Genomic DNA, 12060 nt, shown 5'->3' with positions numbered 1-12060 from the left:
AACTTTTCCGAGCTAAAAGGGCACCCGGAAAGTTTGCTGATCGCTGATTGGTTGGACAAGATGATTCTAACCAATCAGCGATCAGGAAACTTTTCCGAGCTAAAAGGGCACCCGGAAAGTTTGCTGATCGCTGATTGGTTGGACAAGATCATACTAACCAATCAGCGATCAGGAAACTTTTCCGAGCTAAAAGGGCACCCAGAAAGTTTCCTGATCGCTGATTGGTTGGACAAGATCATTCTAACCAATCAGCGATCAGGAAACTTTTCCGAGCCAAAAGGGCCCTTTTAGCTCGGAAAAGTTTCCTGATCGCTGATTGGTTGGACGAGATCATTCCAACCAATCTAGCGATCAGGAAACTTTTCCGAGCCTACTGGGCCCTTTTAGCTCGGAAAAGTTTCCGGATCGCTGATTGGTTAGAATGATCTTGTCCAACCAATCAGCGATCAGGGAACTTTTCCGAGCCTACTGGGCCCTTTTAGCTCGGAAAAGTTTCCTGATCTCTGATTGTTTGGACAAGATATTTCTAACCAATCAGCGAGCAGGAAACTTTTCCGAGCTAAAAGGGCACCGCCGCGAGTCGGTGCAAATCTGCCTCGCTAAAAGAAATGGACTATAGTCATAATATGTGACAATCATGTTTATACATCAATGCAAATATGGTTTGAGAACAGCGAGTTATCTAGAGATTGTATAGTCTGTTTTGATCCTTATTGTACAGTTATTAGGAGATATGATTGTGAAGTCAATGACGGTTTTGTTTAGATTGTAATGATTGATGGTGAAGTTGCGATTAGAGTACAGTTGTTTGGTAATATTTATGTAGTGTATATTTATATATATGTAGCCTATGTATGTATATATATATTTATATGTATATTATGTATGTATGGTTGTATATACATGGCTATATAAATGTGTATATATGAAATATATAATATATTTATATGAATATATTTTATATACATATATACTTATATGCATATATACACTTTGTATATACAAATATATATACACACATATATATGTATATATTTATATATATTTATATATATGTATATATATATATATATATATATATATATATATATATATATATGAATATATATCACTAGCATATGTGATTTCAATCAATGTAAATATCACCCACTAATGACATTTAATACTGAATTCTATATTGGGAATATATGTCCACTTGGAATTAATTTTATGGTAACAGCTTCTGGCCGGGTATAGATTCGAACCCCCACCTGTCTTGATGGCTCAGTCGGTAGAGTCTTCGCAGGCATGATTTCCGGCCGAACAGGTGGGGGTTCGAATTTCTACCCGCCCAGAAGCTGTTACCATGAAATGAATTCCAAGTGGATATATATTCCAAAGATAGAATTCGGTATTAAATGCCATTCGTGGGTGATTTTTACACACACACACACACACACACACACACACACACACATATATATATATATATATATATATATATATATATATATATATATATACATATATATATATATATATATATATATATATATATATATATATATATATATATATATCTCATGTATTTAAGGAAGAAAAATATGAAGATGAGTGTGGGTTTCAATATGAACAATATGATCGACTTTTTTTGTTATAAAAAGACTTTCTTTTTGCGTAAAGAAAGGTTTTAAAAGAATAGGAAACACAGACGAAGGAAGAGAATGCCAAAACTTACGCTTTTTTTCATTTTGCGTAAGTCTATGATGAACAAACAGACTGTAAACAAACGCAAGAACTCAGGGATAAAATATACGAATCGGCAACCTTATGATTATGCATATATGACAGATGTACAATAATGTCCATAAATAGCTTTACATCAGACACCCTTCGTCTGGCTTCTATAGAAAAGGGAAAGATCGAGCGAAGGTGAAAAAGGCATTGACGCTGTAGAAGAGGATAGTCAGAGGTCTCCTTGGTAGGAAGCTGTGTGGATTACAGGCGCTGCTGTTGCTACTGCTGTAACCGCCCTGCTGCTGTACTGCTGCACGTAACTCGTCTGTAGGTCCCAAGAATACAAAATAACTTATTAATCCTGTATTCTAATGGGTCATGAAATAAGAAGTCTTGATATTAAGGCTCTTACCAGCAGAACATAAAACTGCGTTACAAAGTAATGCTATTCTTAGTTAACCCTTTTACCCCCAAGGTATGTTGAACTTTCAAGCACATTTTGCTATATATTTTTTTTTTAAATTGCTCTAACAGCCTTAATTTTTGTCATAGAGAGGTCAGGTTGGTCTCATTCTTTTGGAAAATGCCTGAAGTTTCTCATAAAGTTATCAAAAATATGCAAAAACATGTAAATAACACTGTTCTGCAAGAACGTACCGGTACGTTCATTGGGGGCGAAAGGCAACTAAAAGTAGACTGATAAACACCTTTTTAGTGTATCTTCGACCAGAAGATTATTAGAATTGCAGCCGACATGTTAGTTTATAGGGCCAAATTATGAGTATATTTGATGCTTTATGGGTGAAGTTTAAATTACAATATACTTTACATACTTTCCTCTCTTGCGAGACCTTTGTTTTATATGAGGTATAACGAGGTACCTTATTATTAGCATATGGATTACTACGATTACGTTAGTGTGTGTGATTTTAACATGTTTGCATTTCATTTCTTTTTTTTTATATATATACATTTTTTTATGAAGGGATAAATTTATTTAACATATTGGCTTTTCATTTCATTTTTTTTATACATATTTTTTTTATGAAAGGATAAATTTCTAATATATGAAATAAACTTAATCTGATGATTATTCAAAGTTCACAGATCTTGAATTGAGTAAATTTGTTTAATATTTGCATTTTTTTTTATAATTATTTTTTATGAAGGGATAAATTTATAATATATGAAATAAACTTATTCTGAAATTCAAAGTTCACAGATCTTAAATTGAGTAAATTTGTTTAATGTTTGCATTTTATTTTTTCTTATTTTTTTATGAAGGGCCAAATTTATAATATATGAAATAAACTTAATCTGAAATTCAAAGTTTACAGATCTTAAATTGAGTAAATTGGTTTAATGTTTGCATTTTTATTTATTTTTTCTTATTTTTTTATGAAGGGCCAAATTTATAATATATGAAATAAAATCAATTTGATGATCATTTAAAGTTCAAAGGTCATAAATTGAGTAAATTTGTTTATCAACACTTGTAAGCATACAATTATTAAGTGTACTTTCGAGTATAAATTTATGGAATATACAATTATTGTTAATGCATTTTCAGATACGTGCTAACGGGAACTCTCTCTCTCTCTCTCTCTCTCTCTCTCTCTCTCTCTCTCTCTCTCTCTCTCTCAAAATTTTATTTTAGTCATATCACAAACTACACTTGGAACAAGTAAGAGAATATATAAAGAAAATGAATAGCTGCTCTCTCTCTCTCTCTCTCTCTCTCTCTCTCTCTCTCTCTCTCTCTCTCTCTCTCTCTCATAACCAGGATTACCTGTCGTAACGTGGACGGACACAGAAGCTGTCGGGGCATTGACGGGCACACAGGTATAATTGCCCGAATCCGACACCTTCACCGTCGACAGTAACAAGCGAGAGGTTGTTTGTTCGTTCGTTTTCTCCACCTGGAAACAACGGCCATTTAGTTCTTGAAACAAACACTAAAACTAAGCACATACGGGAAGTTTATATGGGAGAGACGGGATCCGTATTTTGAGAGTATGAAAAGGGTGGTCGTGCTAGGCGATTTGAATGGTAAAGTAAGTGCTAGGGATAGAGATCGTGTTGTTTGTAGGTGATTTAGTTATATTCTTAGATAACATAAGGTTATGAACAAATGAGAAAGTTTATTCAGGAGAGAGGGTGGATCTGTATTGCGATGGGATTGGAGAATATGAAAAGGGTGGTCGTGCTTGGCGATTTGAATGGGAAAGTAAGTGCTAGGGATAAAAATCGTGTTGTTTGTAGGTGATTTAGTTATATGCTTAAATAACATAAAATAAATACTAAGACTGAGAACAAACGAAAAAGTATATTCAGGAGAGGGTGGATCTGTATTGCGATGGGATTGGTGAATATAAAAGGGTGGTCGTGCTAGGCGATTTGAATGGGAAAGTAAGTGCTAGGGATAGAGATCGGGTTGCTTGTAGGTGATTTAGTTATATTCTTAAATAACATAAGATTATGAACAACCGATAAAGTTTATTCAGGAGAGAGGGTGGATCTGTATTGCGATGGGATTGGTGAATATAAAAGGGTGGTCGTGCTAGGCGATTTGAATGGGAAAGTAAGTGCTAGGGATAGAGATCGTGTTGCCAGTAGGTGATTTAGATATATGCTTAGATAACATGAAATAAATACTAAGACTAAGGACAAACGAAAAAGTATATTCAGGAGAGGGTGGATCTGTATTGCGATGGGATTGGAGAATATGAAAGGGTGGTCGTGCTAGGCGATTTGAATGGGAAAGTAAGTGCTAGGGATAGAGATCGTGTTTCTTGTAGGTGATTTAGTTATATTCTTAGATAACATAAGATTATGAACTAATGAGCAAGTTTGTTCAGGAGAAGGTGGATCTGTACTTTGATGGGATTGGAGAATATAAAAGGGTGGTTGTGCTAGGTGATTTGAATGGGAAAGTAAGTGCTAGGGACAGAGATGGCATTGCTTGTGGGTGATTTAGTTATATGCTTAAATATCATAAAACAAACACTAAAACTTAGCACAAACGGGAAGTTTATATGGGAGAGAGTGGATCCGTATTTCGAGAATATGAAAAGACTGGTCGTGCTAGGCAGTTTGAATGGTAAAGTAAGTGCTAGGGATAAAAATTGTGTTGCCAGTAGGTGATTTATTTATATGCTTAGATAACATGAAATAAATACTAAGACTGAGAACAAACGAAAAAGTATATTCAGGAGAAGGTGGATCTGTATTTCGATGGGATTGGAGAATGTAAAAGGGTGGTTGTGCTAGGCGATTTGAATGGTAAAGTAAGTGCTTGGGATAGAGATGATGTTGCTTTTAGGTGATTTAGTTATATGCTTAAATATCATAAAATAAATACTAAGACTGAGAAGAAACGAGAAAGTTTATTCAGGAGAGGGTGGATCTGTATTGCGATGGGATTGGAGAATATATAAGCATGGTCGTGCTAGGCGATTTGAATCGGCAAGGAAGTGCTAGGGATAGAGATCGGGTTGTTTGTAGGTGATTTAGTTATATGCTTAAATAACATGAAATAAATACTAAGACTGAGAACAAACGAGAAAGTTTATTCAGGAGAAGGTGGATCTGTATTGCGATGGGATTGGAGAATATGAAAGGGTGGTCGTGCTAGGCGATTTGAATGGGAAAGTAAGTGCTAGGGATAGAGATCGTGTTGCTCTTAGGTGATTTAGTTATAGTCCTAAATAACATAAAATAATTACTAAGACTAAGAACAAACGAAAAGGTATATTCAGGGAAGGGTGGATCTGTATTGCGATGGGATTGGAGAATATGAAAGGGTGGTCGTCCTAGGCGATTTGAATGGGAAAGTAAGTGCTAAGGATAGAGATCGTGTTGCCAGTAGGTGATTTAGTTATAGGCTTAAATAACATAAAATAAATAAGACTGAGAACAAACGATAAAGTTTATTCAGGAGAGGGTGGATCTGTATTGCGATGGGATTGGAGAATATATAAGGGTGCTCGTGCTAGGCGATTTGAATGGGAAAGTAAGTGCTAGGGATAGAGATGGCGTTGCTCTTAGGTGATTTAGTTATAGTCCTAAATAACATAAAATAAATACTAAGACTGAGAACAAACGAAAAAGTTTATTCTGGAGAGAATGAATCTGTATTTTGATGGGATTGGCGGATATGGAAGGGTGGTTGTGCTAGGTGACTTGAATGGGGAAAGTAAGAGGCAAGGATAGAGATGGCGTTACTTGTAGGTGTGAAGTACGTGAATTAAATGATAATAGAAAGAACCTTTGTTATTGGAAAATAAGAGAAGTAGGTTTTCAATTGATACTTTTTAGAATTAATTAAAGATTCTCCAATCATATGCAATTGAACTTCAAGTTTATGCAGGTTTCTGAATATATGCACTTGGCATCATAGTCTTCAGATTGTTTCATAATTTCATAATTTGCTTCACATTGGTCAGAAGAATATATTTTGTTATTTCAAATATGGCTATTTCTTTACCTTTGGTCTAGAATTCAAATGATTCAATGGTTAGAATTAAATTACCTTTGAAATTAAACTTCGAATTACATCAGGATCAAAACCTACCATGTTAATTCTAGATTCTTAATTTATTTAACAAATCTAACAAATCTAGAAATAATAGTTAAAGGTTTTCATATTATGTCCTGTGAAATAAGAATATTGAAGGAACTTACCATAATGGCGATGCCTCCCCTGGGATGGTCATAGTCAAGAAGCCGCTGTTGGTAGTACCAGAAGAGAGCTGGCGGAGGGTCGGAGGTGTGTGTAACGACACATTCGACCACCAATGATGACCCGGCTTGAATATACCTTTCGCTGCCTCCTACAAGCACTGTCCCGTACTCTCCTGGAATCCAGTTAATGGTAGACTCTAGTCAATATACCTTATTAAACCTTATTAATAACTGAGATTTAGATTTTGACATTTGGATTCTTTTCTTATTCAGGGTGCACTACCTAGCCCTGTCATTTAATATACCTTTCGCTGCCTCCTACAAGCACTGTCCCGTACTCTCCTGGAATCCAGTTAATGGTAGACTCTAGTCATTATACCTTATTAAACCTTATTAACAAGTAAGGTTTAGATTTTGACATATTTGGATTCTAGACCTAGTTAGGGTGCACTACCTAGCGCTGTCATTTAATATACCTTTCGCGACCTCCTACAAGCACTGTCCCATACTTTCCTGGAATCCAGTTAATGGTAGACTAGTCAATATACCTTATTAACAAGTGAGATTTAGATTTTGACATATTTGGATTCTAGACGTAGTTAGGGTGCACTACCTAGTGCTGTTATTTGATATACCTTTCGCTGCCTTCTACAAGCACTGTCCCGTACTCTCCTGGAATTCAGTTAATGGTAGACTCTAGTTATTACACCTTATTAAACCTTATTAACAAGTGAGATTTAGATTTTGACATATTTGGATTCTAGTCCTAGTTAGAGTGCACTACTTAACGCTGTCATTTGAAATACTTTTCGCTGCCTCCTACAAGCATTGTCCCGTACTCTCCTGGAACCCAGTTAATGGTAGACTCTAGTTAATATACCTTATTAAACCTTATTAATAATTGAGATTTAGATTTTGGCATTTGGATTCTATTCCTAGTCAGGGTGCACTACCTAGCGCTGTCATTTGATATACCTTTCGCTGCCTCCTACAAGCACTATCCTGTACTCTCCGGAAATACATTTAATGGTAAACTCTAGTCAATATACCTTATAAAACAACTGAGATTCAGATTCTGACATATTTGGATTCTAGACGTAGTTAGGGTGCACTACCTAGCGCTGTTATTTGATATACCTTTCGCTCCCTCCTACAAGCACTGTCCTGTACTCTCCTAGAATCCAGTTAATGGTAGACTAGTCAATATACCTTATTAACAAGTGAGATTCAGATTTTGACATATTTGGATTCTAGTCCTGTTCAGGGTGGCACTACCTAGCGCTGTCATTTGATATACCTTTCGCTGCCTCCTACAAGCACTGTTCCATACTCTCCTGGAATCCAGTTAATGGTAGACTCTAGTCAATATACCTTATTAACAAGTTGAGATTTAGATTCTGAAATATTTGAATCTAGACCTATTCAGGGTGTACTACCTAGTGCTGTTATTTGAAATACTTTTCACTGCCTCCTACAAGCACCGTCCCGTACTCTCCTGGAATCCAGTTAATGGTAGACTCTAGTCAATATACCTTATTGAACCTGATTAACAAGTTGAGGTTTAGATTTTAACATATTTGGATTCTAGATCTAGTCAGGAGAGAAAGAGGAGAGAGAGAGAGAGAGAGAGAGAGAGAGAGAGAGAGAGAGAGAGAGAGAGGGGGGGGGGGGGCTTAGGAATACCTCTCTATTGCCCATTTGCCTTTCTGCGATCAAAGTTTGTTTAGCTTTGAAAACTAAGATGTACGACAGAGAGAGAGAGAGAGAGAGAGAGAGAGAGAGAGAGAGAGAGAGGAGAGAGAGAGAGAGAGAGAGAGAGAGAGAGCCTTTTCTATTACTATATTTTTCTGTGATCAAATTTTGTTTAGCTTTGGAAACTAACATGTAAGACAGAAACTGAAGAGAGAGAGAGAGAGAGAGAGAGAGAGAGAGAGAGGAGAGAGAGAGAGAGAGGAGAGAGAGAGAGAGAGGAGAGAGAGAGAGAGCCTTTTCTATTACTATATTTTTCTGTGATCAAATTTTGTTTAGCTTTGGAAACTAACATGTAAGACAGAAAACTGAAGAGAGAGAGAGAGAGAGAGAGAGGAGAGAGAGAGAGGAAGAGAGAGAGAGAGAGAGAGAGGGAGAGAGAGAGAGAGAGCCTTTTCTATTACTATTATTTTTCTGTGATCAAATTTTGTTTAGCTTTGGAAACTAACATGTAAGACAGAAAACTGAAGGAGAGAGAGAGAGAGAGATGGAGAGAGAGAGAGAGAGAGGAGAGAGAGAGAGAGAGAGAGAGAGAGCCTTCTCTATTACTATATTTTTTCTGTGATCAAATTTCGATTAGGTTTTGGAAACTAATATATGAGACAAGAAAAGTGAAGAGAGAGAGAGAGAGAGAGAGAGGAGAGAGAGAGAGAGAGAGAGAGAGAGAGAGAGAGAGAGAGAGAGAGAGAGAGAGAGAGAGAGAGGTGGGGGGGGGAAACTAGGAGGTCCTTTCTATTGCTTTAATGTCTTTCTATAATGGAATTGTTTTGTTGTGGAAATTGCTTCCGGTAGCGATTCTATAGGATATGTCTTAAATGTCTCGTATGGGACTATTTTCTTTTATGTTTTTTTGGGGGGAAATTTTAAAAGTAAATTTTTTCCATTTAAGTAATTTTTAGGTCAAGTATTGATTAAACTGTATTTGTATGTAAGCTTATTTTTACAATTGGAAAAATGTAAATATGCAATTAGGCTTTTTTAAAGTTCTTTAGAGAAAAATATTATTGGCTGTAATGGCTAAATGCTATGATCATATACTAGCTGAAGAGAAAGATGAATGAATTATAGTTTTTCATAATAATTAATCAGTAATTGATTTAAAAGAAAATATGTTAATTTATTTTTTTTTTATTTTTTAGTGAGTGATGAAATTTAAGAATATTTTAACCTTCAAAAACTTTTATCGGGAAGATAGATAAATTGCAGTTGTTCATAATAATTAATCAGTAATTGATTTCACAAAAGAGTTAGATAGTTTTTTTTTTTTCTACTGTTCGTGATGAAAATTAAGAATATTTTTATCTCTAAAAATTTCTAGCGATAAAATTTCCCAAGTCATAAAAGATGATGACTTTTTTTTTAACGAGAGTAATAGAAAATAGAAAAAATGATTTTTAGCTAGTAATGAAATTAAGTAATTTTCAAAACCTTTCGAAATTTCTTTTTAAAATTCCCTAATTCACAAAAGTTGTTGCTGATTTTTAAAAATTTTCTATCGAAAGTAAGGAAACTTTTTCAACTTTTTCAAAATTCCTATTTATAAAATTCCCCAAATCACAAAAGATGATGATTTTCTAAATTTTCTATTGAAAGTAATGAAAATTAAGTAATATTTTCAACTTTTTCAAATTTCTATTTATAAAAATTCCCCAAATCACAAAAAAAAATGTTAATGAAAAAAAAAATAGTAAGAATTATAAATTTTTGAAAAAGTTAACCTTTTAGAATTTCTATTTATAAAATTCCCCCAAATCACAAAAGATGTTAAATAAAAAAAAAATAGAACTAATTGTAATTTTTTTAAATGTTATCCTTTTAAAATTTCTATTTATAAAATTCCCCAAATCATAAAAGATGATAATTAAAAGAGAATTAATACGAATTATAAGCTTTTGAAAGCGTTAACTTTTTAAAATTGCTATTTATAAAATTCCCCAAAATTTTCTTACCTTGATCAGAGTCTGTCGGAGGCATCTTGTAAAGTCGATGGTCCAACTTTCCTTTATCTGAAAAACAGAAGAAACAAAACAAGAAAACATTGAGATTAAAATCATGATCTATTGAATCTCAGAAAGAAATTCAATTAATTCTTGACCATTGTCTTAAATGATAAACTTTTTTGACATCTATAAAATTTTGGACGATAGAAGAGAGACTTATTAGATTGGCGTAGACGAAGGAAGGTGTAGAGTTAAATTTGAATAGTTGAAGTTTTAACCCTTTTACCATCCAATGGAAAAAAAAATTTTAATTTACATGTTTTTGCATATTTTTGATAACTTTATGAGAAACTTCAGGCATTTTCCAAAAGAATGAGACCAACCTGACCACTCTATGACAAAAATTAAGGCTGTTAGAGCAATTTAAAAAAATATATATAGCAAAATTTGAAATTTCCACATAGCTTGGGAGTAGAAGGGTCAATGAATCGAATTCAGAATGAAGAATTAGATTACGCCTCACAAGTTGATGATGAAAAATGCTGTTTTCCTATGGGCCATATAAGCAAGTTGATGATCAGAAATTAAGTAAACACCAGTATGTAGACATTCAATCCTAGTTTAAAGTTAGACACGACTGTGTAGATATCCACCTCCCAGTTAAAAGTTAGACATTGCTACTTACATATCCAATCCCCAAAGCAAAATTAGACACCACAACATAGAGAGCCAACATACCCCATGCTCAAAATTAGACATCACAATATAGACACCATCTCCAGCTTAAAATAAGACACCACAATATAGACACTAACCTCCAGCTCAGAATTGGACACCACTATTTTGAAACCCAACGACCTACCTCAGAACATAGTTTCGTTAGCAATCTGAGAATTTCAACCAATTATCCCAAATAGTTGATCCTTATCTTGTTAAATTCAGTAGAATCTACAAAACTATGCAACCGTGTCCACAAACCTTCAAACACACACACACACAGACACACACACACACACAATAAACAAAAACTTAAAAAGACCAAAAAAACACTTAGTTTCGTCAGAAATCTGAGAATTTCAAACCAATTAACCCCCAAATAGTTGATCCTTATCTTGTTAAATTCAGTAAAATCTATAAAACTATGCAACCATGTCCACAAACCTTCAAACACACACACACACGCTCACACCACACAATAAACAAAAAACTTAAAAAGACCAAATAACACTTAGTTTCATCAGGAATCTGAGAATTTCCACCAATTATCCCAAAATTGTTGATCCTTATCTTGTTAAATTCAGTAGAAACTACAAACCTATGTCCACAAACCTTCAAACACACACTCAAACACACACACCCGCACACACACACAAAATAAACAAAAAACTTTAAAAAAGACCAAAAAACACTTAGTTTCGTCAGAAATCTGAGAATTTCAACTAATCAAAAATAGTTGATCCTTATCTTGTTAATTTCAGTAGAATCTACAAAAACTATGCAACCATGTCCACAAGCCTTCAAACACACACACACACACACACACACACACACACACACGATAAAACAAAAACTTAAAAAGACCAAAAAAACACTTAGTTTCGTCAGCAATCTGAGAATTTCAACCAATTACCCCCCAAATAGCTGATCCTTATCTTGTTAAATTCAGTAGAATCTACAAAACTATGCAACCATGTCCACAAACCTTCAAATACACACACACACACACACACACACACAATAAACAAAAACTTAAAAAGACGAAAAAAAAACACCAAAAAATCAAAAAACTTACCCATAACATTGAGATGAACATCTCTGAAGATTTTCGGATGGGAGTTCACCTGGCACTTGTATGTTCCCCGTATCCCAGGGTTTCGTCTCCCGAACCTGTAGGGTCCAGTCGTCTGTTTCTGGACTATGGATCACCTGGGGAAGAAGAAGGGGAAAGAGAGAGAGAGAGAGAGAAAGAGAG

General features: G+C 34.6%; 1 pseudogene; it reads right to left on the bottom strand.

The window, feature by feature from the left end:
- Positions 1–1648: 1648 nt before the first annotated feature.
- The window catches only part of LOC137651068 (uncharacterized), a 63831-nt pseudogene continuing 53419 nt past the window's right edge, over positions 1649–12060 (bottom strand).

The sequence above is a fragment of the Palaemon carinicauda genome, chromosome 12, assembly GCF_036898095.1.
Source record: "Palaemon carinicauda isolate YSFRI2023 chromosome 12, ASM3689809v2, whole genome shotgun sequence".
Lineage (NCBI taxonomy): Eukaryota > Metazoa > Arthropoda > Malacostraca > Decapoda > Palaemonidae > Palaemon > Palaemon carinicauda.
The sequence above is the reverse complement of the archived record's forward strand: the minus strand, read 5'-3'. Positions and strand labels throughout refer to the sequence as shown.